Here is a 7780-nt window from a genome sequence, read left to right as displayed (position 1 = left end):
TGCAATGATACCAACATTTACATGTGATATCACAATGATAGAGCGCTCCTTGTTGTGAAAAAAAGAATTAAATTTTGAGATCCAAACACAAAGCAGGATCTTGTGTTGTTGTTGTAATGCATGTAAATCCAAGATCCGGATCAGATCATGGTGATAATAAAACGCGGCTATTGTTGGTATATATTGACTGCAATTTATATACAAAGATTTATTCCTGAGAGATATAGAGGATCTACATCGTGGATTGAACAGGAACAACATTTGCATGGTCGGTGATATTAATATTGAAATTTTGGACTTCCCATCTAGCTTTGATGATTATTTGCTCCTTTTATCGTCTCTGGGGTTTGACTCATTTGTAAATTTGCCAACGAGAGTTACAGATTACAGTAAGATCTGTATAGACCATATTTTTGTTCGTGCCAAAAGCTCTGAAAAAATGGGATGTTAGCGATCATTTTCCCACGGGGATGTCTTTCCTGGACTTATTAAAAAAAAAGTAAACAAAAAAATGAAAATTCGAGTATTCAATTACTTCAGGAAATAAACTCAAATTTGCTAAATGATTGTCTCGAAGCTGCAAGTAAGAATTCTATCAATAGCTGTAACTGTCTTTTAGACGCTTTTCGGAATTTTATTGACATTTTATCGGATCATTTTTCTTCTAGTAAATCCATAAAACAAAAGCGAAAGTACAAAAAAAAAATTAACCATGGATAGCTGACCACTTTTGCCAAAAAATGAATTCTATATTAAGAAAAAAGTCAAATTAGATCTCCCAAAGATATCTTGATGAAATTAGTTATGTAGTTAAAAATCATACACCGATTTCCTCAAAGATGGAAAATATTTGTCTAGAACATCCAAATGATGATTTAGTTTTGTCTTCATTCTTTTTTAGTGTGGTTACCGAAAATGAAGTATCTCATGTGATTGCTAACTTGAAATCAAAAACTTCCATTGGAATAGATGATTTTATAACAAGGCCCTTACCATATATTGTGAACTTAAGCTTTAAATGTGGGGTATTCCCACAGTAAAAAATACATAAAAAAGGTGTAAAAAAGGACCCTAATAACTACAGACCAATTTCGTTGCTATCTATTTTATCAAAATTTTTTTAAAAATTAAATAATAACTAAAAGAATGCTTAAGTTTCTTGGTAAATATAGAATTCTCAGATCTTCGCAATTTGGATTCATAAAGGGTAAGTCTACCGAAGATGCACTAGTGACTCTCTTGAAAAGCATCAATAATGAACTAGATAAATAAAATAAATCTGGTGCTCTGTTTCTTGATCTGACGAAAGCATTTGACTTAGTCGACTACAAACTTCTTTTAAATAAACTTTACAGATATGGATTCAGAAGTAACATTTTAAATTATTTCTCATCCTATCTTCAAAACAGGTCCCAGCTGGTTCGAATCGGTACAACTTTGAGTGTTTCGATCACTAGTGCATGTGTAGGCGTCCCCCAAGGGTCAGTTCTCGGGCCTTTACTTTTTATTATTTTTATAAATTCAATTTTTCAGTTGTCTTTGAAAGGAAATATGGTTGCATTTGCTGACGACTTAGCCCTTTCGTATGCTGCACCTTCTGTTGATAAAATAAAAGCCTCAAGGAATAGCGATCTATCTATTTTGGCAAACTGGTTTAAGTATCATCAGATGGTGCTGAGTAGCAATGAATAAATGTGTAACAGAATGTAAATGCTTTGGCATAACACTAGACTCAAAACTGAATAAGAAGTCACACATCATGAGTGTTAAAAAAAATATGTATGTTGTTTTGAACAAAATCTTTCTTTTGCGAAAAATAGTACCTACAAACCTTCTAACATTTATATATTATGCATTACCTAACTCTCGCTTAGAACATGGTATTTCCTGCTGGGGTAGTGCATTTGTCAGCAATCTACAGCCTTTAATCACAGCCCAGAAGAAGATCATTAGAGTAATGCTTCACTGTATATTAACACTGTACGTATATGTTTATAAAGGTATTGAGTCTTTTCTATGTCTGGGGGACAGTAAGAAGAATTGCCATAAAGCACTCGTCTACTGTGACTATCCAAAGAACTACAGAACAGAGCATCTTAGACGCTTCTGTACTGGCACTGCTCCATTTATATATAATAAACTTCCAGCAGATATATGTAACAGCAATGGCCAATGCCACAGGTTCCTAAAAAATCTTAGAATTTGGGTCTTTTATAAAACAGATGTGGATGACTTAATGCGTGTATAGTAGCTTGAACTCTTATACCACGACAACCTTAACCATAAAAAAGATAGTTTGACTTGCTTTATTTAAATTCATATCATAAAATATAATTCATATCTCGTTATAAATTCATATTCTCTCTAACATATTACCTGTCCAATCCTAAAATCTTCATCTGATGCAAATTATCTCTTCTTTTTTGTAGTGTTCTCTCACTCTCTTACAGCAATAACTTCCACGCGGTTTTTCATCTAAATTTAAAGTATATCTACTGAAAACGCACTCAACACTGGTAACCGTACCACAAAGTGCATGATACCATTTCATTTTATTATTCATGGTCAAACACTATTTTGTCTTCTATAGTTTTTATAATTACAATTTAATGAGTAATGATTTTTATAATGCATTATGTATAATTATAAATATTGTTAACCTTTAAATAACGAATTTGTTTATACTTTATGTACAAAATATAATTAAATACTTATTATTAACTTTACGCTATTAATTATTAAAATTAAACATTATTTTGCTAAGAGTATAATTGCAAACATGAAATGGAAATAAATCTAAATCTAATCTCAGCCAAAACATGACAAATGCTGATTTTGAAGTGCTCTAGAGTCCAAGATATATCTGCATAAACACGGTCATTCATGTAGCCCCACAAAAAAAAGTCGCGGTGTCAAATTGCATGATTTTGGTTGCCAGTTGATATCGCCACAATTTTGTTGAAACCACATATTCTCTTCAAAAGCAATATAAAAAAGTCGGTTATCATATGACCATAACAATTGCTTCAAGGAGGGGTTTGTTCGTAGACTACTACATTAACATGTGGTGTTGAAGCGTTCTTAAAGTGAGCCTCAATTCTTTATATACCTGAATCGAATTGAAATGAGCTTGATTCGCTCAATTCCGGTCGGGGATCGAAGTCAAGTCAAACCTCGAGGAAGAGTTTGTTTTACAGTAATGCATTATGGTCTGTTTATTTGCATGTTTGTGTACAAAAAATATAGTTTTGGTTTAATCCAATTAAAAATATATATATATGATGCTGAACTATGCAGTGCTTCATTATTTAACACGAATCAAACTATTTTACTTGCACTTCACAAACACCATTTCCATTTTAGAAAGTGCTGTCAAACTTAATCATTTTTAAATCTTCTTGTGCGGTAGAAACACCAAAAAGATTTATGTAATCTAAACTAAACCTTTATTTTAAACAAAGCAAAACTTAATTATCTTTTTATTGCTTTCTCTTGTAAAATAAGCCCAGTTAGTCCATTTTCATTAACAAAACTAACTAGGATCAATAGTAACAGATTTTTTGTCCCCAATGGAAAACACATGATTCGAAATGCACAACTACTCAACGAACACAGCCATCGAGATACAAATATGCAATATCAATCGTACCAACATATTTGAGAACGAAATCATATAAGATCCATTCGGGACTCGTATAAATGTCAAACACCCATCCGTAGTAAGATTCTAATTAACCTTTTATCGGTAGTATTCATACTTTGGATATTGTTTTTGTTATTCGTGTAAAATCCTACTATACTATGCATAGATCTTCCAACAAAACACGGGTAGGTATACTATAGAAGTTTGAGTTAATCTCAGCCTAGGCTAACGAAAATATTTTTAACTGATGCTGCCTTTTTCTACTTGGCAATACTTTCAAAATTTTGTACTTATCTATTGTTAAGCAAATGTAATTGGGTTCACAAAACTCAGCCCCTTTTGAAATGATGTGTTAGACTGTAACGGGAAGTGTTCGATTTTTTGTAACAACTTTTTTGTTTAAAACTACATTGACAAATAAGAATGTCGACATTTTTAAATACGCTTTGTCCAGTTTGTTAAAATGTTGTCGGCAAAAATGTCGATTTTTAAAATAAACAAACTGCTACTTTGAAATAATTTAATTTTTAAATGTATGCTCTTCAAAAGCTGAGGAATGATGAAAATATTTTGAGAGCTTTTTGGTTATTATATGTTCCTCATTTACCAGACCGGTTCTATATTACAATGTTAAATTTAACACTGTCATTTGTTTTAATAAATACACATAGTCCAAAAAGTCCCCGTACAGCAGCCTAATTTTAGTATTTTTTTAAAAAAGTAATAGGAATTAATGTAAGAACCAAAGTGGTAACATTGAAAAACACTAAGTTCCCATACCTTTACCCTTTTACCAAATTTAAAAAAATTGTGATTGTGATTTTCAAAATATTTGTTAAATAATAATTAATAATTAAATATTTTATCTCAGAATCAACACAAAAAAAAGCTGCTGTTCAGACACTTTTTCGACTATGTGTATGTATTATTTTCCCGATATTGAAAAAAAAAACAAACACAAGTTTTTAACATTAACCAAACAATGCTATTTTAGGAGAATTATATTGTTCTGCATTTCAGTCTCGCTTTGTGAGTTTATCCATCAATCTCTTTAAGATTTAAACAGAGAAAAGTGCGTTTTGTAATAAAAGTTTCTTCAAAACTAGTCTTATACAAATACAACGTCGAATTTAGATTTAAGGGCGTTCAGAGTTTTAACATTTTCAAAAAATTGATTTCGATGCCAAGCTAATGAAAATAGTAATAATTTCATTGACACTTAAATAAAGTTTCTAAGAAACTTAAAACTTAAAACTATTTTAAAACTAGATTTTTCGTAAAACTGAAGAAATACAATCATATGGGCGTTATAATTTTAACTTCTTGAATTTGAATGCGTAGATTGATTATTTTAGCTCATTATTACATTTTCTCATATCCGGACTTTTATCAAATTGAATGGTTGAGTTGCAAGATTTAATGCTGTAGAACTGACAACTGCCAATCCCATAAATATTCAAAACTCATGATTTTAACCACAAACACAAAAAATATTCTAAATAACCAACTCAGTCTAACACAGTTACCGCAGTAACGCATGATTCTCCTGAGCTCGTGTACCCAGAGATAGTTTCATGCGTCAGATAATACCGCTTTTTGATTTCATTTGTTGATGTCTGCGGGCAATAATAATTTAAGGCTTTAGGTGCAACCTTCTCAAAATTTCCATTTCAACCTTGGATGAGGTTCGAAGCTCAGCTCTTTTGTTTTGTTTTACTCAACACCATGTTTCAAATGAGTCATATTTTATATGAAGTTAAAATCTGTCAAGAATCGCTGCCGGTATTCAATCAAGCTACGAAGATGAAATACAAGGATACACAATGTTTTAGAAATACAGTGAAAAATGTTTTAGAAATACAGTGAAAAGAAGGAAATGTCTAATGCTTGCTAGGAAAGTAATAAAATTATGTATAAATATACGTAACATATATGCAATACGGTAGTGAAAAAGCAAGACATTAAAAAAATTTGCGCTAACCAATTTATTTTCAAACTATGCTTTTCATAATGTTTTTGAATTTTTTGGTTCCAATCCATCGCGTTGGGTTTTTGAGATATGCATACATTTTAAACAATGACAAAATTACTCGCACATCACAAAAATGGTTGAAAGTAGTAAGTCACTAGGCCCTAGTTCTCAACAGACTGTTGCGCCACCAAATTTTTATTTTATACATTTTAAACATTCGAGAATTTAACCTTATATTGGATTTTCTTAGACTATGAACGTTCATGAAGTAGTTTTTTTTTTAACTAAAATTAGCGATAATTTTCCAAATCAAATTAATTTCTTTAATATTTCCTCTTAATAGTTTATGTCCTTGATTTTCTTTTAAAAATATCGCCATTAGTTGTTATTCTTCACCTGTCTTACATAAACCTTATGGGAACACCTAAGCTCTAAGAATTTATGATAAAACGGTTTTTAAAAGAAAAACATAGAATAAAAAGTATTTATTTGTATAAAAAGTAGAATTTGTGGTCATAAGAAGGTTATCGTGCCACGTTTTTGAAATACATCGACAAAAAATTTTAAAATTTAATCGTGCAACATGATCGGAGTTTGAAATCATGACCAACAATAACCCATTGTTGGAAAATCTATCAATAGTATAGTAGAATTTTACACGAATAACAAAAAACAATGTCCATAGTATGAATACTAGCGATAAAAGTTAGAGTAGAATCTTACTAAGGATGGGTTTTTGACAAGTCTCAAATGGATCTTATGTGATTTTGTTCTAAAATGTTGGCACGTTATATTGCATTTGTATCTCGATGGCTGTGTTCGTTGAGTAGTTGTGCATATGTTTTCCATTGGGGAAAAAATCAATCTACTACTGTTGATATTATTTATTTTTGTTAGGAAAAATGGACTGGGTTTATTTTGCAAGAGAAAACAATAGAAAAGATGATTAAGTTTTGCTATGTTTCCACCAAAGACTTATCTCAGCTCAGATTAAATAAATCTTTTTGGTTTTCAACCGCACAAGAAGATTTAAAAATGATTAAGTTTGGCAGCACTTTTTAAAATGCAAATGGTGTTTCGATGTTTCTTATGAGGTGCCAAGTGAGATAGTTTCATTCGTGTTAAACAATGAAGAACTGAATAGTTCAGTACACAGGTTTTTCTTCGCAAATTTTGACTCGACTTCGATCCCAGAGCGGAATCGAGGCGAATCAGACTCATTTCAGGTATATAAAGAATTGAGGCTCGCTTCAAGCTCGTTTCAACACCACATGTTAATGTAGTAGTCTACGAACAAACTCCCTCCTTGAAACAATTGTTAAATGATCTTTTTTTATATAACCTCAATTTCCAGATGTTTTCTTAGTATTTCTTCATGAAAATTGTCCATTTTATTAGTTTTAGTTAGTTTTTTATTGCTGAAGTTAATTTTCCCTTTGATTTTCACAAAACTTTCTTGTATTTGTGTTTTTTTATTATTATTTTGACAGATCTTCTTTCAGTTGTACCAATTTTTAAATACAAAAATCTGGCCACTGCCGATGCGTTTTCTTGGGAATTTTCTACTAAACTATTTATAGAATGCCAAAAAAACACGGTAATTTAACTCAAAGTTCTTTCTTAAAACCACTATTCATTAATCATCTCATAATTTATTGGAGTTTCCTAAAACTAAGTAAGGTATTAAAATGCTGAACTATATCTAGAAGACAAAGAAATCATCGTAAAGTTGGTTGTTTGAAACTATGGTATTTTTTGCTTTGTCTTTAAAAATACCTTATTGTCGTTTTATGTTATTAGATATATTTCAAAAACTATCTCTCTTTCTGTTGCTTACGAGTGTACCTACCAATTTCTCAAGCTGTAATAAGGGCAATGAAAATATTACTATTAACTTTCCTTTCTATAGATTGAAAACATTTTGTGTTGATATTTTGTGGTTCTCGTATATTGTAGCATAATTAATTCTTTCAATTCAGACCATTTCGTCCAAGCCGTTTATTGTTTCCCCGATTCGCCTTTCAAAAAACGACTCTGATATCCAGTATAAAATCGTAAATCACCCAAAGATTGGTGTCTCAAGTACTATTCAAAATCAGAAAAACAGAAGACTTAATTTTCGAATTTTATTAAACTTCTTATAATCATATTTTTTTTTCTTAAAC

This window comes from Eupeodes corollae, chromosome 3 (genome assembly GCF_945859685.1).
Source record: "Eupeodes corollae chromosome 3, idEupCoro1.1, whole genome shotgun sequence".
Lineage (NCBI taxonomy): Eukaryota > Metazoa > Arthropoda > Insecta > Diptera > Syrphidae > Eupeodes > Eupeodes corollae.
The sequence above is the reverse complement of the archived record's forward strand: the minus strand, read 5'-3'. Positions refer to the sequence as shown.